Raw genomic sequence first — 16,196 nt, 5'->3', positions numbered from 1 at the left:
AAGGTTTCTTATTTTCCCTTCAGGTTTTTCTTCTTTAAACAAAGCATCCTTAGTTTAATCAGCTGGTCAACCTCATATGACCTGATGTTGAAGACCTTCATATTCTGGTTACTCGTTACAAATACTATACAGCTTCACAATAATTTTCCTTTATCTTTGATTCTTAATAGGTCCATAACTAAATACAATTTTCTAGGCATGAAAGACCAGGTCAGAACAAATTTGGACATTAATACTTCTAAATACATTAACTTTTTTAGCTGCTATATAGCAAAGTTGACCATATTCAACATAAAGTTTACAAAAATCTCTAGATCTTTTCAGAAAATCTACTTATTAACCATTCTTCCCTTATCTTTTAGCTGTAAAGTCGATTTTTTTAAACTCATGTCAAACTTTACTTTTGTCTCATATATATTCTTTTACTAAATTTAGTCAAACTTTTTAGCAGTTCTTAAAAAAATAAGAATTCAGTATGTGAAATGAGGAGAGATGGTATGGAGGCACAGTATTCCAGACATGAAGAATGACCAGTACAAACATATAGAGTTAAGAGATGGAATGTTATCTTTAAGAAAATGCAAGTTTTTGTTTTTCTTCCCAGGTTATTTTTACCTTCTGAATCCAGTTCTTTCTGTGCAACAAGAAATTCGGTTCTGCACACATATAATGTATCTAGTATATACTATAACATATATTATAACATCTATAAAATTGCCTGCCATCTAGGGGAAGGGGTGGAGGAAGGAAGGGAAAAATCAGAACAGAAGTTAGTGCAAGGGATAATGTTGTAAAAAATTACCCATGCATATATAATGTCAAAAAAGTTATAATTATAAAATAAAAAATATTAAAAAAAGAAAATGCAAGTAGGTCAGTGTTACTTGACCATAGACTATGTGAAAGACACTAAAATGTGATAACAATGGATATATAGAAAGCATCCAGGTTACTTGACAAAAGATTATAAACTTGATCCTTGAAGTAACAGGGAGCCATAGAACTTAGTGAGTGAGGGTGGGAGTGAAAGGAAGGAAGCAAACTACACTTCAGACCTACACTTTAGAAAAATAACCTTGATAATTGAAGGGAAAAGGATAGGAGTAAGGAAAGAGTTGATGAAAGAAGAATGGATAAAGTTACTGCAGTAGTCTGGGAGGGAGGTGATGAAGGCTTTAACTAGCGTTGCAACTCTCATTAATAGAAAGGTGAGATATAAAAATATCACAAAGGTAGTACTGTTAAGACTTGACAACAGATTAAATATGTGGGATGAGTGAGGAAATGTTTAGGATGATATTGGAAGTTGTGAGGATGGGTGACTAGTACCTTTGACAGTAATAAGGAAACTGAGAAGAGAAGAAGTTTCTAAGGAAAGAGAAATAGCTGTTTTGGACACCATCAATCTTAGATACACCCAGCTAGAGATGTCCGAAAGAAGGGTGGAGATGTATGACTATAGGCCAGGAGAGAGATTAAAAATAGATATATACATGCAGCAATCATCTACAATAAAGATGATAAACAAACTCCTGGAATCTAATGAGTTCACCAAAAGAGATTGTATAGAAGAAAAAGAAAAAGGAACTAGGAGAGAGGCACTGGTGATTAAAAGGTATGATATGAATGAAAAACCAATAGAAAAACTAACTCTTTAGACAGGAGAATCAGAAGAGACCAGTCTTAAAACTTAGTATTGACTCTTAAATGACTGCTCTTTTCTGCTAATCAATTTTCCTTTTTATATAGCACAAAACCACATGTAATCAAGATCCAGATCAAAATAAAAATTTACAGAACAATTGTGCTAAACTTTATTCCTGTCTTGAGACCTGCTATTTGAGTTTTAACAACTGGTTTGTAGAGTCAGTTACAGTATTATCTATAAATCAAACATGGCACAAAATTTCAAGACATAATCAACAAAATAATATTGTATGAGTATGAGCAGTCTATTAACTCTGAAGAAACTCGTGCCACATTTTTAGTGGATTTTATTAGACATGAAAAATTAACAATATATATATTTATATATATTATATAGTCAGAATACACATGCAAAATGACTCTGGAAAATAAATATTGACTTACATAAATTATAGAAAAATTATAGTTTCAGACTCTCAGTCTACTACTCATACTCCCTTGGGGTTCAGTTAATCCATATTTACCACCCAAACAAGATTCTAGTGGCTGTTATCTATCAACATTCAAAATTATCTTCTTTTTTCCTTAGCAACTTCAATGCCTGGTTCAGTCCTTACTCCTCAATTTTTCCAGGATTCTTTGCTAAGTCTTCAGTCAGACCACACCCACTAATATGGGTCCCCAACAATCTTTCCTGGATCCTCTGTTATTCTTCATCTATTTATACTATTCTTCTAGTGATCTCATCATCTTCCATGAATTCAATTATTATCTTTATTCAGAAGATTCTTAGATCTACTTTTTCCATTGCTATCCTTTCTTGTAATCCGCGTGCTTGAATTTCCAATGTATTGGACATCCTAAATTAAGTATTCCCCCCTAACCCTTACCCACTTCCTAACTTTCCTATTACTCTCAAGAATACCACAAGTCTTCCACTCACCTAGCTAATCTCACAACATATGTATCAACTTTGACTCTCCAATCTCTCATTGACTCCCCATCTCCACTCTGTTGCCAAGTCCTATTGATTCTGTCTTTGTAACATCTCACATGAAAAATGGCTATTAAATCATTAAAGGATTATGATATGAATTGGTGAAATGATTGTCAATCATGATGAAACTATGGATCCATGAAGAACTAAATTATTGAAGTGTGTTCAGTAAGAAACTGTCTTATTCAATTGAGTTTCTTTAATTTTTACAAGAAGCTTAAGTGAAAGATATAGAAATCTCACTTTTAAAAGAACTAAATTTATTGGGGAAAATTATGTAATCAAGTTTCCAGGGGAACACTGTAGCTGGCCATCTAAGAAACCAAACATTTGAAATGTAAAATATTTGCATATATAGGATAATTGTCCTGAAGAAATAAGTGATGAGAACATGTGGCTGTCTCTCAGAGTGTGAACATTAAATTTAAGGCAGATAATATTTTTTTCAGGTGTGTGGCTTGAGGAAAACATTATGAACACCCATCACAAATGCCATGTCCTAAGGAATATTTGAGGAAATATAGGTGATACTTCCTGTCCTGGGGATAATCTGTCCCTCTATCTCCAAGTGTAACTGATGGAGATTTTGTTTTATTTACTTTTGATGTAGAGAAAACAAACTTGTAATTATCACACTGTACAGTTCGTAAAATCATTTCCATTCTGTTGTTGTCTGTCCCAGATGTTCTTTAGTGGATTAACCTACCAAGGAACATTTTAAGTTAGGAATAACTAGTATTGAAATACATTCAAATTTTTTATTAAATGTAGCATATTATAAATTTTATCATTGTACACTCTTAAAAAACTCTCTAAAATTAACCAGCATAATCCTTTCATTGTTTCATAAGTAAAAAATCACAAATCTACATAATATCCTGAAGAGCTAGATTTTTCATTCTTCTCTCTTGTTTTACTAGTGTAACATAGCTAAAAGATGTTGAAGATGTTGGAAATGTTAAAATACATATGCAGCCCATCAGCTTCCTATTGGCTACAGTTCTGAGGATGCTCAAATGCTTAAGCAATTACTTTCAAAGTTAATTGTAACTTATGCTCACTAAATTGACTCCAGATCTGCTTTTTAGACAGTAGCCTAGGAATGGCTTATTTTGCAAACTACTTCCAGTCCCAGGCCAAACCACACGTCTTCTTGGAGGGTAGCCATTGAAAATAGTTCTGATACAAGGAGCTAAAATTCTGTCACTTTATGTGAAGTATGGGAGAAAGTGGGCCAAGAAAGTGTTTCTGTATTATCCCTCTTTCACTTAAGAAAGGTCAGTTGTCATTCAAATACTCTTCATTCTTTGTTCAGAAGTATATTCATCACTAAATGCTTTATTTAGAAAATTTGAGAAAAAATATTATGCATTTTTCCAAACAGATTCTTCAGCTTAAAGATCATAGATCGGATTTTTATCATCTAATTCACCAATTGAATTTCTAGATTTTCCCCTCTAGAAACTTTCCTGATATACAGTATTTCTTCATAGGTAATATTGTAAAATATTATTAAGCAAGTTAATATATATAATTATGAAAGAAAGATTAATTCCACATACTTTACTAAGATAGGAAAATAGACTCACATAATTTATGAATGTGCTTCACTATAGCATAGAGGGGCCTGAATTCTCAAAGGTTATACTAGTAAGGCAATGAGGATTACTAGTTTATTCCTGAATTGGAAAGATTTTGAATATACCCTTACTGAATTGGTGGGAAGGGATTCAAAGAATACTGAGTTACAAAGTTTATTCATATAATTATTGCTATTTTAAATGTGGTATTTGCATCCAATGACCAACAAGTTAATATATAGTATTGGCGAAAACATGGATCCAAATAAATATTGATCATTTTTAATATAAATAAAAACAGAAGACATGAATTGTATCAATTCTTAGAAAGATAGATTCCATAGGTTCTCAGAGAGAGAAATAAAAGAATAGGCTTCATTACATGCTTGATATATCATTGACAAAATAAAAATAATATCATCTACCTCACAGGATTGTTATAGTGAACAAGCATTAAATGTTTCTATATGCCAAGCAGCTGCTAACCACTAGGAAGACAAATGCAAATAAAAATAAAGCTAGCCCATGATATCAAGGAGTTTACATTTCAGTGGGGGGAAAGACAACACTTAAAATGAAGTTCTCTCTCTCTCTCTCTCTCTCTCTCTCTCTCTCTCTCTCTCTCTCTCTCTCTCTCTCTCTCTCTCTCTCTCTCTTTCTCTCTCTCTCTCTCTCTTCCTTTCCCTCTCTCCCTCTTCCCCTCTCTCTTTCTCAATCTGTAAGTTTATGTATATATGTAGTAATAAATGAAACTAGAATGAACATAAAAATACATCGGAAAAGGAATGAAGTTGATATAATTAATAAATGTGAAAACAACACGTTTAAACTCTAAACTTTCCCAGTTTTTATTATATACAAAAGGAACTTTTTAAAGGACTTTCTTTTAGGAGGTTTTTAGGAAAATCATATAAAATGTTTTGATAAGTGTAACCATAATAATATTTCAATGAATCTGTGATCTCTTAGGTGCAGTACTTCCTCCAATAGTAATAATTCCAACCTACCTATACTTTGTTGTGCACAATTCTTGTACATTTCCTCCTATAATTCTCCTTGAGGGGTATACTCAATGTGCTGAGAGTCTTTTAGATTTCTTTCCAATATAGCATATTATGTGACCCTCAGTTATTTCTTAATCTCTCTACATAATTGATTTGTCTCCTTTTCCAGTCATATCTCTGACAATATTTTTTATGCTTCTACTCCACTGAATTCTATATTGCTAATATCTGAAAATATTACTCACCATGTGTCTTTTCATTGCCACATCAGCAATTTCAGTTCCTCAGACACTTTAGTATGCAACGACAGCATATAGCATCGTGAATGGCATTGATGTTACACATTTGGACTTTTCTTCAGTATAAGATTGGAGTCATTAAAAAGTACAATAACAACAAAAAACAATGAGTATTCATATAGTGTTTACTATATGTCAGGTACTCATCTAAGCAAGTATATCTCATTTTTGCAAATATATTTCATTTTATCCTCACGACAATCTTGCAAGATAGGAGGTTCTCATTATCTCCATTTTACAGTTGAAGCAATTGAGGCAGATAGAGAGTAAAGTGACTTGAAGGGTATCTTGCCCAGACTCCTCCAACTTACTAGATTCTGGGTCTAATTCATTGGATTTTCATAGATTCTGAACAACATATAGATATTCATCACCAATTTGTCTAAATACTGCCATGTCATAACCCAGACAATAAGAAGTCCCAATTATATAGGATTTTTTCTCTCCTATATTTTGAGTTATTATATGTTTTCAATATTCCAAGGCTTGGTGGAATTTTGAACTACTAAACCAAATAAAATTTTATAGGCAATAAATAACAAGGACAATGAGGTCTTATGTTCTCTGTACTATTCAATCAATTGTGTGATTGTAAAGATATAAAATACTGTGAAATTTTATTTACAAAAGCCTGGCTTTGGTTCTTTTCTTATGCTTTCATAAAAAATTCTTTGTAAATGTGTAGATTATTTTCATAGAGATTTTATAGAAATGCAAAAATATGTATATAGATTAGTAGTCATTGATATACTTTTACTCATGATTTTAATAATAATAACAATTAGGATATTATATATATATCACTTTAAAGTTAGCAAAGATTTATAAATATTTTCCATTTTCCCCCTCACAAAAAAACCTAGGAAAGAGATGCTATTGTTATCCTCATTTTATAAATAAGAAAACAGAGACAAATAGGTTAAGTAATAATACTAATAACAATAATAATAGCTAACATTTATATAATGCTTACTATGTGCCAAGCACTAGGCTAAGCACATTACAATTATTGTCTCATTTGACTCTACAGTAATATGGGGAGGTAAGTGCTATTATTATCCTCATTTTATAGATTAAAAAAATGAGACAGAAAAATATTTAAATCACTTGTCTAAAGTCACACAACTGTTAAATAGCTGTGGCCAGACTTAAACTCATGTTCTTCCTGATGCCACATCCAGAACTACCTTGAAATAGTATTTATGCAAAATTTCTGATAATTTTCTTGATAATATACTTCTCAATGTTCACAAAGTTGTGTAACTCTCAGTATGTACCTCTTCTATGTGTATTCATTTTGCTCTAGCTGTTTTTCCTTTCTATTTTCTATAGTATCTTTTAAATGTCATGAACTATAATGGAGATTGTCAATAAAGTTAAAAAGTGTTGCCAATCGCGTTATTGATGGAAAATAAGTTTGTTATATAAATCTTTACAGATCTTTTCTATTTTTTCTTCTCTTTGTTTTCCTTGGTTTCAGGTTTATATTTATATGTTCATGATATCATCTGGCTTAATTGGATCTTTCAGAAAGTTTCATATAAATGTTTTTTTTTTCTTCTATTGCTTCCCATTTTTGATGAGATAAAACTTTTTAGTCTCTCCTTTCACCCTCTTTTGTAAGATTTTAAATAGTTCATATTCTAAATTTAGTCACGTCAAATTCTGTGTGTTTGGCACCATGTCTATATGCTTATTAAGGAGTACAAGTGTTTCTGTTGAGTGAGGTAATGTTTAGATAATTTTGATTTTCTTGCTTTGGTGATTACTTTCATTGGTTAAAGTTTGAAGGTGCCTTAGAAGCATATTGTATCTTTTTATCCCCCCCTAATTTGGTATTGATTTTTATTATGTTCCAATAAGTCAGCTGTTTGAATTACAGAATTTATTTGTAAATGAATTCCACATTGGTAACCTGTCATTTTCTGTCTTTTAGAATATAATCAATTTCTTTTTCTGTAATTTTTTTTTTTTTTTTGGTGACCAACACTTCAAGTATTTTCTGACTTTTTTCTTGAAGAAAGTATTTCTAATCTATGGGAATGAGTTTCTTTTATTGGCTATAAACCTTTAGATTCTTATTTTTTGCTACTGGATCATATTTTTCAGTATATTTTTTCACTCTTCTCATCATAGCCATATTCAGATTGAAGTTAGCAAATGTCAAATAGGAATTTATCAATGTTTTAATATAATTTTCCCCTGATCTTCTAAAACAAAGATTAAAATATAATCTAAAATTATTTATATGGTGGTCTTTTAAAAGTGCTTATCATAATTGCTGCCATATATGGTGACATTTTCCCCTGTGAAATTATGTCTTCTTGTTTTTGGTACCATAATAAAATCAACTATGCCAATTCTTTTATTTGCTTTTCGAAGGAGAACATGTAGACTCTCTCACATTATTTAGTCAAATCATCAAGCACTTATCAAGTGCTTATTATGTGCTAGAAACTGTGCTAAGAGGTGGGAATACAAAGAACAGAAATAACAGTCCCTCCTTCAAGTAGTTTTCAATGTAAAGGGAGAAACATCATATATAATATATAAACATGATACGGGAGAAATGGGAGATAATCAGATAAAGGTATTAGTGTTTAAAGGAACTAGGAAAAGCTTCTTACACAAAGTGGGATTTTAGGTTAGATTTGAAGAAAGCCAAGGGAGCCAGGAAGGAGACATGAGGAAGGAGACCATTCAAGGCATGGAGATGTCAGTCTGTGAAAATGCATAGAGTAAGAAGATGAGTGTCTTGTGTGATAAATAGCAAGGAACCCAGTATCATAGAACATGTGGAGAAGAGTAAGGTTTGAGACTGGAAAGTAGAAGGGAATCTTACTTTGATTTAGCTATAATTTTATTTTATCTTCCAACTTAATCAAGATTCTCAATATGCAGAATGAGAAAATTCAGTTTTACTCCTGATTATTGGAAGAGAGTATCATATTTAAAGTTCCCAAGGTAAGGTTAATGTACATTGCAAGTGTAAAACTTATGTGATACTCCCTTTTCACTATATTACACATCAATGAAAAAGCAGAATGGCTCATCCAGAATTTTGTCATTTTGTTTTTTACTTTGTTTCATGGGTTTCTGTGGTCAGCTCACAATATAATTACTTAACCTTAATTACTTAGCTAGGCTAGGTCTTGGCAAATAGACAATTTGTTGCTGGAATGATACTTGAAGCCTTTCCAGAATAGTTGAATTTGCCAGATTTTTTTGTTCCAGTGGTAAAACCTTCAAGAAATAAGAATCAAGTAAGACATCAAAGTAAAATTTTGTGTAGGCACCATTAAGATAACTTTGTTTAATACTTTTCACCTCTTTCTTTTCCTCCTTTTTCCTTTTCCTCCTCCTCTTCCTTCTCCTTCTCCTCTTTTTTTCTATTTCTTCTTCTCCTCCTTTTCCTTCTTCTCTTCCTCCTTTTTCTCCTCTTTCTTCTTCTTCCTCTTCTTCTTTTTCTTCTAGGAGAATAAGGCATAAAATAGGAAAAATTATGAAGGTGATTTCCATTGTCATGGCAGGATTGCCTATATGTGGTTAGTTATATCAGATGAGGGAAAGCTAGGTTCAGAGTGACTAGAGTGTCAAACCTGACATCAAGAAGACTCATCTTCATGAATTCAAATCTGGTCTCACATGCTTTTATGTAAACTTGGCCAAGTCACCTAATCTTGCTTTCTTCAGTTTCCTAACCTGTAGAATGAGGTAGAGAAGGAAATGACAAACCACTTCAATATCTTTTCCAAGAAGACCCCAAATGGGGTCACAGAGAGTCAAATACAACTGAAATGACAACAAAAAAACCAACTTCTTATTTGTGTTGATAATATAAAGATTCAGAATACTATGCACTGTATTCTTTGATTCCAAATAACAACTCAAGTGCTACATTGTTAGCACAAAAGAGAAAGAATTACAATGCATTGAATAGCTCTTTTATTGAGAATTTATATAAGGAGCATTGGAAAAGAAAATATAGATGGGTGGCTGTCTGTCTACATCACAGTAGAGTTTCCTCCCTCAATGAGATCATAGATCTACTGAAATATTGAAGAAGTGAGGTGTTCATGATAATCTCATTTCATCTTCATTGAAACTTGGAGATTTTTTTTTTCTTAAGCTGATATACCATTTAATTATTCTGTTTTATCAAAACATTTTAACCTTGAGGGGAAGACTATCTTTTCATACATCTTTTACTAACCTTTTTTCCTCTTTCCTCATAACTAATAATCTATATTTGGCATATGTAAAAGTTAACATTGCAATTCATTACTAAATAAGAGGTAGTCCAACACAATGTATCTTGTGATGGAATAAATTGCAATAAGGAGAGGTAATAATCAACCTATGTCTCATTTTACCTCATTGACACAACCCTATTTATTATAATAAAACTTGCTCATTTTTGTTCCTTTCAGTGAAGGCTGTATATGTATGTGCATAGCATTTGTGTGTCTGTACTTTCATTCATATCTACCTGTGATTGTTAGTAATTAAAACTAATCCATCAATTGCTGTTGACTATATTCTATGACATTCAACCTAAAAATTTACAAAAATGCTTCTAATGTTTCATAATTCTGTGTTCTAGGCATTAGGTATTTTGTAGATATAGAGATGACAAATCCACCCAGTTCCTTGAAAGACATAGAAAAGTCACAATATCCCAACAAGATAAATTCAGTGACTGACTGGAGGAGAATTTAACAATGTACACAGAATGTGGTTATTTTGATGAATATACCTCAAAGAATTTGCTTCAAATGGTTTCTCATTCACTGAAGCATATGATAACTAACCTATGTTTTTATTTCCCCCCCATGCTCAGTAGCCTGAAACCATTTTACATTGGTCTTACTATAGCATAATTCCATTGACTTTCTAAAATTATATGGTTCACCATTTAATGACAAATCATGTTTAGAATGTTCTCAACATTTCTTACTTGGGACTGGCATGAAATGAGGAGATGAGGGAGTTGAACATCTGATAAAAAGCCTCTCATTTGGTGAATTGCAAATGAAATTAGAAATGTGTGCCCTTTCAAAGACAGCAAGAACAGAAGTTACAAAAAAGGATAAGGGTTTGGAGGCAGCAGAATCAGATAAAGCAGACACTTTTTACTGGCAGAGTTTGTCTAGAATCTAGGCATGACAAATATGGTTCTGAAATTGAGCTCTGTTCCGGCATTTTCAAGGAAATATTTTCTCAGAAAAATAGTCCCCAATATTAAAAAAACAATTGCCATGCTTAAAATGGCATCTGTCATACTCTGAGATTGTTTAAATCCTCAAATTTTACAACATATTAAAAAATTATGAGCTATGATAAAGGTAATTATTCCCAATATCAAGTTGGGGACTAATTGTGTTTCAGAAAGGCAGTTCTAACAGGCAAATACTCCAATAAATAAATTTGGGGAAAAATGGACCTTTTTTTGGGTAGGAACTAATATTAATTCTAAATCTAAGGAAATCTGTATATGATAAGTCGCTGATTAAACCCCACACATTTGGTTTTTCCTGTATTCAGCATTCATGTTTACTTTAAGAGAGAAATAACCTTTCTTTTCAGATTAAATGTTCTCAGTAACCACTTCAGGCTTGTATCATTTTAATGAATCTAAATATTTGGAATCAGATCAATTAAATTGTTGTTTTTCTTCCCAAAATATGTTCTGCAAGAGCAAAGAATAGTTTTCCACTCTCTACTGCACATTTAGATTCTCCTTTTATTGTGAGGCACATTTCTTTGTGGCATTTCTGAAAGAATGTGGAATTTGGTTTCCCTAGTGTTTCATTGAAAAAGCCCTATGACATTACATCGTTTTGTTTTCTGTTATTATCCTCTCTTAGGAGGCACATTTCAGCATTCCTAGTTTAAGGACACTAGACAAGGAGAGACATGGACAGCCACAAGAGTATCTCTAGTCAAGTTGGAAAGAGAGTACATCGCTTTCTAAACCGCTCTCAGTGAATAGGAGATTTAGGGCATTGCCATGACAATTCTAATTGTTGGAACTTCATTCTTATTATGGTTTTTTATTCAGGTGGATTCACCCTAACGGTGCACACAGAAGAATCACTTTAATTGCTGGGCTAGATTTGGAGAACATGTAGCCAAGAATCTTCTTCTTTTTGTTGAGGTAACAAAACCCACGGTCAAGGGGGTATAAGTGGAATTACATTTTATGGGTAGACAGAGATTGGTATGAAGGAAGACATGCACTCTTTGACCTCTTGAGTCTTTCTCTAACAAATGACACACATATTTTAAATTAGAGGAGATTCCAATTACTGTGAAATTATGGGCCTATACGAGCTCCCTCTATGGGCTAATTTGATGTCTGCAAATTCCTTTTTTTCTCTTTCTCCTTCCATTTTTCCCCCCAACAAAGGCTCTGTGTAGCCTCTCGGAGAAGGTGGCTGCCTAAGGTTCCTGGGGTTGTGCTCTTTTGAGCGTGTACAAGATGGCTGCCACAAGGCTGTTTGAAGCTGGCGCGTTTGAAGCTGCCGCGTGTGTTTGAAGCTACGGCATTTGAAGCTGCCGGGCTTGAAGCTGGCGCGTGTGTTTGAAGCTGCGGCATTTGATGTTGCTGAGGACGTTTGTAAATTTGAGACAGACTTTAATATTGTTAGACGGTAGGGGAGTCCTTTTCAACCCCTTTTCATTTTTTTTACTTGAACTTTTGAAAAACTTTTATTTAACTTTTTTCCCCCAACTATTTTAACTACTTATGTCAGCCGAGGAATGCTGTGATTCACAGCCATTATTGTAAGGAGGCTGTTATGTATTTTTAGTGCTTCTGGGACCGTAGGAATTCTTGAGTGACTTTGACTGTATGCAACAATGTGGAGAATAATCCCAACTGTGAAAAGTGCTACTGGGGCTGCAGAAAAGTACAGAATAATTTTTGACAAAGGGCAGTCTCCTTGTTGATCTTAGAAGACAGCCAAGTTTTGCATTGTTGAATTTGTAAGATTGCTAGGACTGGGCATAGGGAAAAAATACACACATGAAGCAGAAGTTGGAGACTCAGAGATATTGGATTTAGATCTGCAGATATTCTGGAGTAGAATATATCTTTTTCTGCTTTGTTAAAAAAATCTCCAAAGAAATATGACTAATTCCTGGAAATCAATAAATGTGGAAACTTTCAAGAGTTTAAAAAATAGAGAAAAAGTTAATGACACTCTTTCTCCAGGCAATACTTTTTGGAAATAGGATCAAGGCCATTAGAGGTATGATGTTTGGGTGAAGGAAGAAGTTGTTAGTGTTTATTTTGGTTAGTTCCTTCTTTGGAAAGACTCTTAACGTGAACTTGGAGAGGAACAGAAGCCACTGGAAAGTCATTAGTTGTCATATAAAAAAATGGACTGGAAGATAAGCATTTAAACTTTAGTACTTTATTTTTTTCTATAGTCTTCAATGCAGCGACAGATTATTTGAGCCACACTTTGATAAAATGAGGTATTTTCTTGATGGTCTTAATTTACTATTGGATATTTTGAATTAACATCATATTTTGAAAGAGTCACTTGCTTAGACTTAGTACTTAAATAATCTTTAAGAAATCAAGTTAAAGGGTTACTGGCCAGAATTTGTACCTATTTGCTAACATTACTACCAATACATTCTTCCATTCATTAGACAATAAATCCTTGAGACCATAGATTCATCAATATTCAAATAATTGAGATGTATGATTTAATATTTTATTGATTTATAACAAAGTAGTTGGAATTTTTTCATATACTGATAAATTTTGTCTAAAACATATAATTCCATTCAGCTTAAATTATTGTATTTTAATTTACCTGCATTTGACAGTTTTATTCTGAAAATTTTTAGAAAAAAATAAGTGCATTCTGGCTTAATTTGTTAAGTCTTTTTGAAAAAAAATCATTTTGAGTGATGAAAAACAGATTTACCCCATATGTTATTGCATTACAATGAGTGTTGTGATTAGTCAGATCTCCTAAATGCAATTTTTTTCTTAAGGCTTTCTCTTCCTTAAAGAAGTATTTAGCATTTGTTATGAACAGAAATTTGGTAGCCTTTTAAATATATATATATATATTTTTTCTAGAATCAGCAAATATATTCTTTCCATTAAATGTCTATTTCTTTCATTTTACTCTCTATTGCTAATTATTCTTTCTTTTACTTTACATAATGTTAATATTTTATTAAATTTGTGGATAGATATATTTCAACTCGAACTACAAATATAAGTTTCAAAAGGGCCAATTCAGATTTGATACAAGAAAAAGCTGAACAGTGACATCTGTATTCAAAATGAAATGGGCTCTTTTAGTTTTCTATCTCTTGAGGCCTTTTAAAGCTAAGGTTTTTAAAGCTAAACTTGTTGGGTTTGTTGTCAAGGAAATTCTCATTCAGGTTGTAATTAAATTATATGTTATCTGAAGCCCTTCCCAAATCTGAGATTCTGCAATTTTTGATTATGATATTCCCTTAGAGAATTGGATGGGCTTCTTTGGAATGGGAATCTGATGAAGAGAGGAAATTATCTTGTATGTCTAAAGATTAGACATTCAAGGACTGAGACACACATGGAAATAACTATTTGTTATTGTTGGGTTCATATTCAGCCTTTCAGATCTTTACTAAGGATTTTAGTGATTTCAGAAATAGCCTGAATTGTTTTATGTAATCCAGACTTCCTTGACCACCTCAGTTAGATTACTCAGCTTTATTCTATATTATTTATTAATTTTGATTGAGAATTGCATCTAATCACTAGAATAAGTACTTATGAATTAGTTTGATTTAAAAAGAAAATTTGGCTTGGCATTATAAAATAGTTTTACTTAAGAGTTTCATATAAGAGTTTAACTTCTCCATTTCTGTGGCCATAACCTGGATTCAAACTATTTTTCTCTCAATCCATGTTACCCTAAAAGGGAAGAGGGAGGATGAGTTAACAGGGTCATAAGAAATTCTGCTTGGTGATAAGTCTACGTTGATGGGTTTGCTTAATGTAGCACTTTCCAAAGAATGTTGACAAATTCTGGGTTTTTCTCATTGTCATAAATCTTGGAGATACCCTTGTGTGAATCAGGTCAAATGTAAGACCATCCATATCTCTGATATATGCCAGTTACTGGTTTAGTTTAGCTTTCATCACAGAGCTGATTTTTTGCATCTCTTATCTTTTCAAATGTATAAAAAAGACTAGCCTGGCTGTCAAAGATGCCTCTGGTTACTAAGGGTCCATTGATCTCTGTTATTGGCAATTGTTAGCCTTGCTAATAAATACATTATGCTTGGAACTTTGTGCCTCAGATTTTCTTTATTGAACATTTTTGTCGCGATGCTGAACTTCTATAGACCTTATTATCTGTGACACAGATTTGACACTTTTTGCCTGGATTGTTAGTGATCTTTTCATACATCTTGGCTCCCCCAAAAAGCCTTAATCTCTTCAACAATAGGGACTATAGGTTAAATTTCTTTATGTCATCTGTAAATAGTAGTGCTTAACTTTTTGGAGTGAAGTGGGGTGGTTAATTTATTCCTATAGACATGAATGTCTTTTTACACAGTTGTTTTTGTTTATAATTTAATCACAATGCTCATATACTTATTAGTTTATTTGGTAATGTTATAATTTGAAAAAAAAAGAAACAGATATTAGTTATACTAGAGTTCATATTTGTGGGAATCCATGGAAGTCTCAGATTCCATTTAGTCCAACTTGTATACAAGAAAATCTCCACTATATTATAGCTAATAAGTTATTGTCCAGAGTTGAATGGAGCTTGAATCTCAAAAGGTAGAGTGCTATTGTCCTTCCATATGTCTGGTCTTTTTGATTATTATGAATAATCAAATACCTCTATTTTCTTTCATTGTAACATTTTAAAAAGGAGACTTAGGTGATCATGTTATTGTTTTGGTTCAATAACATTTTTCAAAATACTGAGAGCCTTATGTTTCACATAGGTGTATTTTTTATTGAATCCAACCAGTCTGACATTCTTCGTTATATTGAGGTTAATTTATCATTTAGCAATAGCAACTTCAGTTTGGATATTTCAAGATTCTAAATAGCAATATCTTGACTTTTCTGTAACTAAAGAGGCTGAATTTTCAAATAACTTTTGGTAACTGAGTGATATCTGTCCAGCTCAGCCCTGTCATTTCCTAAAATGGTGCTATTTTTTATGCCTTGCCTTGTTAGATAGGTTTAGAGAACAATGTACCATTGTCCTTTAAAGAAGTCACTTCTATTTTGATCCAACATCTACTTACATTTGTCAGAATTGGTGATTTTTTTTAACCTTTTGTTATGACACTGACTAACTGTTCTCAGATGTCTGGCTTTGTTCCTGGATGTTAAAAAGAGACATAGTCACTTTGTTAAAATCATTCTTAAAAAAAAAAAAATCAGGCGTAAATGAGTTACCATCATCTCTATCATGCTATTCTTTTCTATGTGCTTAGGGCTGATTCATTACATTGTATAATAAAGCTTCGATTCTTGGGTCCCACATTCAACCATTTGTTCAGATTCATTACTTGCCAAGTCAGAAAATTTTCCAGATTGTTTATGTGAGGTGCAAAATTGGAGGATAAAGAAGATTGTAGGATCTCTTCTGCCATTAGTGTTGAGTTGTATTTTCTCAAAGGAGTG

At 32.5% G+C, this 16,196-nt stretch overlaps 1 long non-coding RNA gene across 1 annotated transcript in view; it reads left to right on the top strand.

Moving 5' to 3' along the window:
- Nucleotides 1-16,196, top strand: part of LOC141554730 (uncharacterized) — a 305,869-nt gene that overhangs the window by 90,289 nt on the left and 199,384 nt on the right. Inside the window, exon 3 of the long non-coding RNA XR_012485928.1 lies at nt 11,589-11,684. This is a non-coding gene — a long non-coding RNA (uncharacterized LOC141554730). The remainder of the gene's footprint in view (nt 1-11,588; nt 11,685-16,196) is intronic.

Source organism: Sminthopsis crassicaudata, chromosome 2 (genome assembly GCF_048593235.1).
Source record: "Sminthopsis crassicaudata isolate SCR6 chromosome 2, ASM4859323v1, whole genome shotgun sequence".
Taxonomy (NCBI): domain Eukaryota; kingdom Metazoa; phylum Chordata; class Mammalia; order Dasyuromorphia; family Dasyuridae; genus Sminthopsis; species Sminthopsis crassicaudata.
This window is presented reverse-complemented; position numbering and strand designations above follow the sequence as displayed.